Source organism: Carassius gibelio, chromosome A13 (genome assembly GCF_023724105.1).
Source record: "Carassius gibelio isolate Cgi1373 ecotype wild population from Czech Republic chromosome A13, carGib1.2-hapl.c, whole genome shotgun sequence".
Taxonomy (NCBI): Eukaryota; Metazoa; Chordata; class Actinopteri; order Cypriniformes; family Cyprinidae; genus Carassius; species Carassius gibelio.
Window position 1 is genome coordinate 1,128,482 of NC_068383.1, and position 8,230 is coordinate 1,136,711.

Sequence of the window (8,230 nt, forward strand, 5' to 3'; positions counted from 1 at the left end):
TCTGTTGCATCCTCAGGTAGAATGTTTTCTAGTGCTATCCTCAGTCTAGAGAACTCTCTAGGGTTCGGGGTTGTCAGAAAGGGGATAGTTGGAGCAGGGCCTCTGTACATCTTTTCCTGTGTGGATGGAGGCTGGTAATAAACTTTACTGTAGTCGGTGTGAGCGGGCAGTATCCGCTCACGTGCTGGAGTCTTGAACTCTGACAGATGAGATGGAATGTGCGGTGTGAAATGAGGGTACCTGGGCTGAGGAGGGTCCCTGTAATGTACTGGTGTTGGTACTCTCTCAGGCATTGAGGAAGAAATCTCCATGTTCCTAAAATCCTCTGCCATTCCAGGGTACTCGTCCACTGTAGCTGGGCGCTGTCCTCTCACAGCAGTAGGCTTTGTTGGTGGCTTTATCCTTAGGTCGCTGGTTCAATTCCGGCTCGAAGGACCATGAAAAATCTTGTTAATCTGCACTCTATTGCTAGTCCGGGTTTGGATGAAGGCTACAGTTTGCCCGATCAGAACAATGATGTCTCACTTGAATAATCCAAATTGTCTTTATTAGATGTGCATATATTTGTGGTTCTGAAAATATAAAATACAAACATAGATATGAAATTAAATATATACAAACAACAACTTAAATAAAGCTTATTTGAAAATGGCTGTTCAATGGAGATAAATATAACAGACAATATAACAATCCAGGTCTAACTACTTATATAAGTGGAAATGGGTGTCCAGTATAAACATATACAAACTATGTATGTGCACTAACACTGCGCATGAACTGTTCACGTGTGTGGCATTACACATATTTGTACTGCCCCTTTGTTCATTTGACTCCTCCTTCCAACTAAAACATCTTAGGATTGGAGGACCGTACTAATTACGAGGAGTGTGTATATAGGGGGCATGTTCAAAGACAAAAAAGGGGGAGTTTTTCTTACTGACCAATTGCTCCGTGGAGGCAGTCTTTGACGGGTGAATGCTGGATCTCGGAGGGTGTTTCCGGAAGCTCGCGAAGAGGGGTTGGTGCTACGCTACCTGGTGGGTCTGTTGCTAACAGGCAATTCGCATGGCTGGCGAATTCTCACAGTTTTAAAAACAATCTGGAATTTTGCACCTCCCGAAATCTTTGATTTGGAGCTGGAGTGGAGAAGGAGCTAAAATGGGCTGCCGCCGCCGAGGTTCCGAGGTCACTCACTCCCGTGCTGTTTATTTGGTCAGTTGCTCTCACTAACCACAGAACCACACACACACACATACCCATACACACACCTATTTCATTTTCAAATCGTTAAAAAGTGTTTTTTCTTTCTTTTCTTGTTTGTTCGATTTAGTTTCTATTTGTTATTGAAAAGTGCGTTGCTTAATTATTTGAAAAGTGTCCATATTAATGATGTCATCAAATTAAAGTAAATCTAAATTGCATATAATTTCTGTTATCTTTCTTTTGTATACGGATGGTTTTGTCAGTCTGGTGTGCTATCCGGAATGAACTAAATTAAAGTGTGACAGGCATATAGTATATACCTGTCTGGCGCCCGAACAATAACTGATTATTTTTTTTTGTGTTTTTTTTTTCTTTCTTCGAGGCTTTCGGCCTGAGAATCAGGTCAATGTGAGTGCTGCTGACGTCACAGTTTACGTGTGGCCTAGCGGTTACGACATTGCGTCGTCACCTGGGGGACCCGAGTTCGGTTCCCACTAAAAATATTTTTTTTGTTTGTTTTATTTTATGGTTATATTGTGGGGGACAAATCAACCACCGTTACAGAAATGGCGCCCAAACAGGGACCTGAACTAAACACCAACTGATTATAACCCTTTGATATTATGTGACTGAATTGTGAGAAATGTGCAGCATGTGAATATTTGAATCCATGAACTTTTGTCTGAAATTTTTTTTTGCACTGTGACTTTCTTGAAGGAAATGAGTAACTGAATCTTTGTGAAAAGAAAATTCATTTGATGTGTTATCTCTGTGCTTTTTGAGTGAAAATTAATATATTGTGGTGTGTTGAATAGCCTGACTGGACTGTGGTAACTTAAATTGAGAATTGGATTTCTATAAAACCGGATGTTTTGGATGTGTATTGTCTGATGTTGAAAAAGTTGTAAATTGACTGTATAGAGAAACTCTGTTTTTTTTTTGTTTTGTTATTTTTGCCCCTGTTGCCAAAAAACACATACACTGGCTCTGAATCTTTCATTTTTTATTTTTATTTTTTCCCAACATTTCAAATAGTCCCACATATTACAAGACATGGCCACTTCCTCTTCCCCATCTTCCACCTATGTGGATATTGATGCCCCTGATGTCCCTAGTATTTCCACTCCAATTTGGCCACCTCCTGTACAAACTCATTCAGGCCTTCTTTCACGTAACCCAACCATGTATGATATTTCCACTCCACATAGTTTCGTTTACACTGGAACCCCGGTGAATGTGCCCGCCCCTGCTCTTGCTCCAGTGCAACCTCTTCCCTGGGCCTCATCATATGACAGCATGCAACTGTGTACATCTGGTGATGTTACATCTCCTTCAATGGCTCAGCATGATCTGCCAGGAAATCTTCCAACCCCTGGTAGGGGAATTCAACAAATTAATGCTCATGTTCATGATAATTGGAACAATCTAATGGAATTCATGAAAGGACAGGAGAAAACTGTAAAAGAGCTTACCCGGGTACTGAAAACCTCATCTTCTCACCATGAAAATCAGATTACTGATCTTGCAGCTAAGGTGGAGACCAACAATCAACAGGTTGTCACACTAATGACTGCAGGTAAACAACAAGAGGAAGCTGAGACCGACCAAATGGTTAAGGCTGTGCAACTGATGATGTCAAAGGAGATTCAAAAAATGGAACTGTCCCTTACTTCTGTAGTCCGGGATAAGGTAGAACAGCTACGTGTGGAGATCCAACAAGATATTAAAGCTATGCAACGTGCACTTCAGGGTAGCCTTGATCAGGTAACCACCAATCTTCAGCAATGTGAAACACAAATTCACAAATGTCGTACTGGTGTAGCTGAGCTGCAACATGATGTTCAAGTCTTAAAGGAAGACGAGGCTAAAGTGCAAACAGAAAAAAACACTCAAGTTTCTATTTTTCCCCCAACAGAGATTGTTTCAACACCTTTCAAAAGTGACCATATTAAATTAACATTTCCCACTTTTGGGCGTCCTACTGATGATGCTGACCCCCTGTTGTACTTGACCAAGTGTCAAGATTTTCTGGCTCTACATCCTTTAAATGATGCAGATCTCCTGGCTACCTTCCGCACAGTGTTGCATGGCACTGCACGCGACTGGTGGGAAGTAAGTCGCTTCCATATAAACACTTGGAAGGAGTTTGAGTCTGCATTTCTCTCTGCTTTTTTGTCTGAGGACTATGAGGATGAGCTGGCTGAACGTGTCCGCACTAGAGTTCAAGGGGAGAAGGAATCAGTAAGAGACTTTGCATTTACTTATCGAGCATTGTGTAAAAGATGGAAAGCCACCTTAACAGAAAACGAGATTGTCAAAATGATCCTAAAAAATATCAAGCCTTACCTTGCAAGTCAGTTACGCAGTCGTGTGAACACTGTCGAAGATTTGGTAAGACTTGGACACCAATTGGAAAGAGACCATGAAGAACAGCTTCGGTATGAAGGTCGTATGGGCTTTAAACAACAAGCCAATTCCCAAAAACAATTATCCAACCGATCTGCTGAGAAACCGTTTGTTCAGTGTTGGAGATGTAATGGACCGCATCCTCCAGGAAACTGTCCAAAGTATGTACATCCCCCTTCTCCGCAGTCTTCTGGTCAACATCAACAACATTTCACCCATGAAAAGTATTCTCACCACTCTGCAAAGTCAGGAGGCCGACCATCCAATAACACTGTAGCAGCCTCTGAAATACCACAGGCACAAGCAGACACTCAGAAGATTCCAAGATCAAATGCATTCATGACCATACCTCAACAATTAGTAGTTCCAATTAGCATTGGATCTTGGTCTGGGAAAGCGATCGTGGATACTGGAGCAAGTTACACGTTAATTCATGAGAATCTTATGGAGCAAATTGCAAACCCTCTTCATCTCCAACCTTGGTCCTGTGGTCCTCTTTACTTAGCTAACGGCAAAGCTGAGGGTCCTTTAGGATGGATAAACATTAATGTTCATCTGCACAAAAAATCCATCACAGTACCTGCTGTGGTTCTCCCTTCTCAAGCTCTTGCTTATGCCATCATCTTGGGATTGGACTTCATTTTTTTCAGTGGCTTGCAAATTAATGTCAGTGAACAAAAATATTATTTTCAGTCAGACCCTTCTGAAGAACATCCATTCCAACCTGGAAATGCTAGTGAACCACTGGTGAACTCCCCACCAATGAAGGAAAAGAAAAGAACTAGCAAAGGCAAACTAAACCTAACCTTGTTAAGTGCTGTTCCTCCTCCCTTAACCATGTTACAAACTGACAGTGTGGATGATGCAACCTTAATTAGAGATGCTGTAAGTAAAGCACATCTACCTATGGGTGGAAAACAACAGCTACTTCAGATATTAGAAAGCAACCCACAAGTATGTACTCACCAAACTGGGCGAACGGATGTCCTACAACATTACATCTATACTACCTGCCAGGTTCCTATCAAACAACGGCCATATCGGTTATCCCCTGTCAAGCAACAAGCAATGGAGGAACAATTGGAAGTAATGTTGAAAGAGGGGATTGTGGAGCCATCACATTCTGCTTGGGCCTCACCTGTAGTTCTGGTTCCAAAGAAAAATGGAAAGTTAAGATTCTGTGTAGACTACCGTAAAGTTAATGGAATTACTGAAAATGACGCTTACCCTCTTCCGAACATCACTGAGATCCTAGAATCACTCTCCGGGGCATCCATTTTCTCCACTCTAGACCTTAACTGTGGATATTGGCAAGTGATGATGGACCCTGATAGTAAAGCCAAGACTGCTTTTATCGTGTCTGCAGGTCTGTATCACTTCAATGTCATGCCTTTCGGGTTAAAAAATGCCCCTGCTACCTTCCAGAGGCTGATGGAGACAGTCCTGGGGGAGCTAAGAAAGAAAATATGCTTTGTCTATATTGACGACATTATCATTTATTCTTCATCAGTAGTTCAACACTTTTATGACCTGAAAACTGTTCTCCACAGGCTGGAAACTGCCGGTCTCACTATTAACTTGAAAAAGTGCAATTTTTTCCTTCCAAAAATCACCTTTCTAGGACACGTGGTGAGCAATAAGGGCATCACAGCTGATCCAAGTAAAGTTGAAGCCATTCGTGCCTTTCCTGCTCCCAACACCTTGAAGGAAGTTCAGAGGTTCTTGGGATTAGCCGGTTGGTACCACCGGTTTGTGCCAAATTTTTCTAAAATTGCTGAGCCCCTCAATTCCCTGAAAAAAAAGGGACAGGTGTTTAAATGGACAAAACAGTGTCAGCAAGCGTTTGACCAGTTAAAAGCATGCCTTACCTCGCCCCCCATTCTCGGCCACCCTGATCTGCAAGTCCCGTTCATTGTTTACACAGATGCCAGTGATACTGGACTGGGAGCCATTCTCTCGCAGAGAAAAGAACTAGGTAGGGAGGAGGTTATTGCATATGCCAGTCGAACATTAACTGGAGCAGAGATCAACTACACGGCAACAGAAAAAGAGTGTCTGGCAGTTATATGGGCCTTAGAGAAGTGGCAACATTACCTGGAATACAAGCTTTTCACGGTTGTCACAGACCATTCCGCTCTGCAATGGGTCATGGGATCCACTAAAACCAACAGCCGCCTCATCCGATGGGTCTTAAGATTGCAAAAATTCAACTTTGTCATTGAATACCGTAAAGGGAAATTAAACGTCGCCCCTGATGCTCTGTCCAGGTCATCAGTCACAGCAAAAACTCCTATCACAGCACTTTACACAAAGCAACAGACGGATCAACTTTCAGAGTTTCCAGTGACCGATATTGTTCTGTGGGAAGAACAGCATAAAGACTGTGAAGTAATAAAGTTGTTACAAGCAGTAGCAGAAGAACAAATCCCTCAAACAGACCAATACGAAGTGGTAGAAGACAAGCTATATCACAAATCTCACCTGAAAAATGATCAAATACACTACAGAGTGTATGTTCCCAGCAGTCTCCGGCCAACTCTCCTGCAACATTATCATTCACACCCCCTGAGTGGTCATAGAGGAATTTATAAGACCTATAAACGACTCCAGGAAGTAACGTTTTGGCCAGGGATGTGGACGGATGTGAAACATCATGTCAAGGAATGTGTGAAATGCCAAATCCTTCGACATGATAACCAGAAACCTGCAGGGAAACTCCAAGTAGTTACCACCACTAAACCAAACCAAATGCTGGGAGTTGATATTATGGGCCCACTACCCCGGAGTACACCGCAAAATGAGTACTTACTGGTTTTTGTGGATTATTACTCACGATGGGTTGAGTTCTTCCCCATGCGTAACGCCACCGCTCAAAATGTTGCAACAATTCTCAGAAAAGAAATCTTAACTCGTTGGGGAGTCCCAGACTTCATTCTCTCTGATAGAGGCACCCAGTTTGTCTCATCTGTGTTCAGAGAAGTATGTGAAAAATGGAGGGTAACACCGAAGTTAACTACAGCATATCATCCTCAAACAAACATGACAGAACGAGTAAACAGAACTCTTAAGAGTATGATTGCATCATATGTGGATGAAAACCACACGAAATGGGACCAGTTCTTACCAGAAATGAGATTCGCCATTAATTCTGCAATTCAGGAAACCATTGGATTAACTCCTGCAGAATTGCAGCTTGGAAGGAAACTGGAAGGGCCTATGGATAAAATGCTACATGGTCCAAATCTCACTCCTGACACCACCTCCTATGACGTTGTTTCTCACATACAACATTTGCAATCTCAAGTTAAAGAGAGTATCAGAAAAGCCCAACATCGACAACTTCGGAACTATAACAAAAGAAGACGAGACAGCACTTTCAAGATCAAAGACCGGGTATGGCTGCGAAATTTTCCCCAATCTAGTGCACAACACAAGTTTAGTGCCAAATTGGCACCCAAATGGAAAGGGCCTTACCGGGTTCTGAAGTCACTGGGACCTTTAAATTATCGCATAGCGTTGGAGACCACTGGAGAAGATGTGCGCACTGCACATGTGTGCAATCTTAAAATGTGTTTTCCCACAGCTGAGCAGTTGGAGGACCAAGCAAAGAAAAGACTTCAAGACATCTTTCAAGAAACCTCAGATGAGGAGGAATTTTTAGGATTTTGATTCTTCTTCCATAACAACCCTGGGTTGTTTCATCCTGGGGGGGAGAATGTGGCATTACACATATTTGTACTGCCCCTTTGTTCATTTGACTCCTCCTTCCAACTAAAACATCTTAGGATTGGAGGACCGTACTAATTACGAGGAGTGTGTATATAGGGGGCATGTTCAAAGACAAAAAAGGGGGAGTTTTTCTTACTGACCAATTGCTCCGTGGAGGCAGTCTTTGACGGGTGAATGCTGGATCTCGGAGGGTGTTTCCGGAAGCTCGCGAAGAGGGGTTGGTGCTACGCTACCTGGTGGGTCTGTTGCTAACAGGCAATTCGCATGGCTGGCGAATTCTCACAGTTTTAAAAACAATCTGGAATTTTGCACCTCCCGAAATCTTTGATTTGGAGCTGGAGTGGAGAAGGAGCTAAAATGGGCTGCCGCCGCCGAGGTTCCGAGGTCACTCACTCCCGTGCTGTTTATTTGGTCAGTTGCTCTCACTAACCACAGAACCACACACACACACATACCCATACACACACCTATTTCATTTTCAAATCGTTAAAAAGTGTTTTTTCTTTCTTTTCTTGTTTGTTCGATTTAGTTTCTATTTGTTATTGAAAAGTGCGTTGCTTAATTATTTGAAAAGTGTCCATATTAATGATGTCATCAAATTAAAGTAAATCTAAATTGCATATAATTTCTGTTATCTTTCTTTTGTATACGGATGGTTTTGTCAGTCTGGTGTGCTATCCGGAATGAACTAAATTAAAGTGTGACAGGCATATAGTATATACCTGTCTGGCGCCCGAACAATAACTGATTATTTTTTTTTGTGTTTTTTTTTTCTTTCTTCGAGGCTTTCGGCCTGAGAATCAGGTCAATGTGAGTGCTGCTGACGTCACAGTTTACGTGTGGCCTAGCGGTTACGACATTGCGTCGTCACCTGGGGGACCCGAGTTCGGTT

The 8,230-nt window shown here is 42.4% G+C and overlaps 1 long non-coding RNA gene across 6 annotated transcripts; it reads right to left on the bottom strand.

Moving 5' to 3' along the window:
- Positions 1-1,310: 1,310 nt before the first annotated feature.
- Positions 1,311-7,748, bottom strand: LOC128026522 (uncharacterized). 6 transcript variants are annotated; one of them, XR_008186448.1, is made up of 5 exons: positions 7,479-7,748; positions 6,419-7,312; positions 5,223-6,313; positions 2,676-5,061; positions 1,311-2,575 (listed from the first exon to the last, which is right to left on the bottom strand). It is a non-coding gene; the product is annotated as an uncharacterized LOC128026522 (long non-coding RNA). The 6 variants fall into 6 exon arrangements; XR_008186449.1 differs by having other exon boundaries at positions 6,419-6,574; positions 6,734-7,748; XR_008186445.1 differs by having other exon boundaries at positions 2,676-4,755; positions 4,837-5,061; positions 6,419-7,748.
- Between the last annotated feature and the right edge of the window lie 482 nt (positions 7,749-8,230).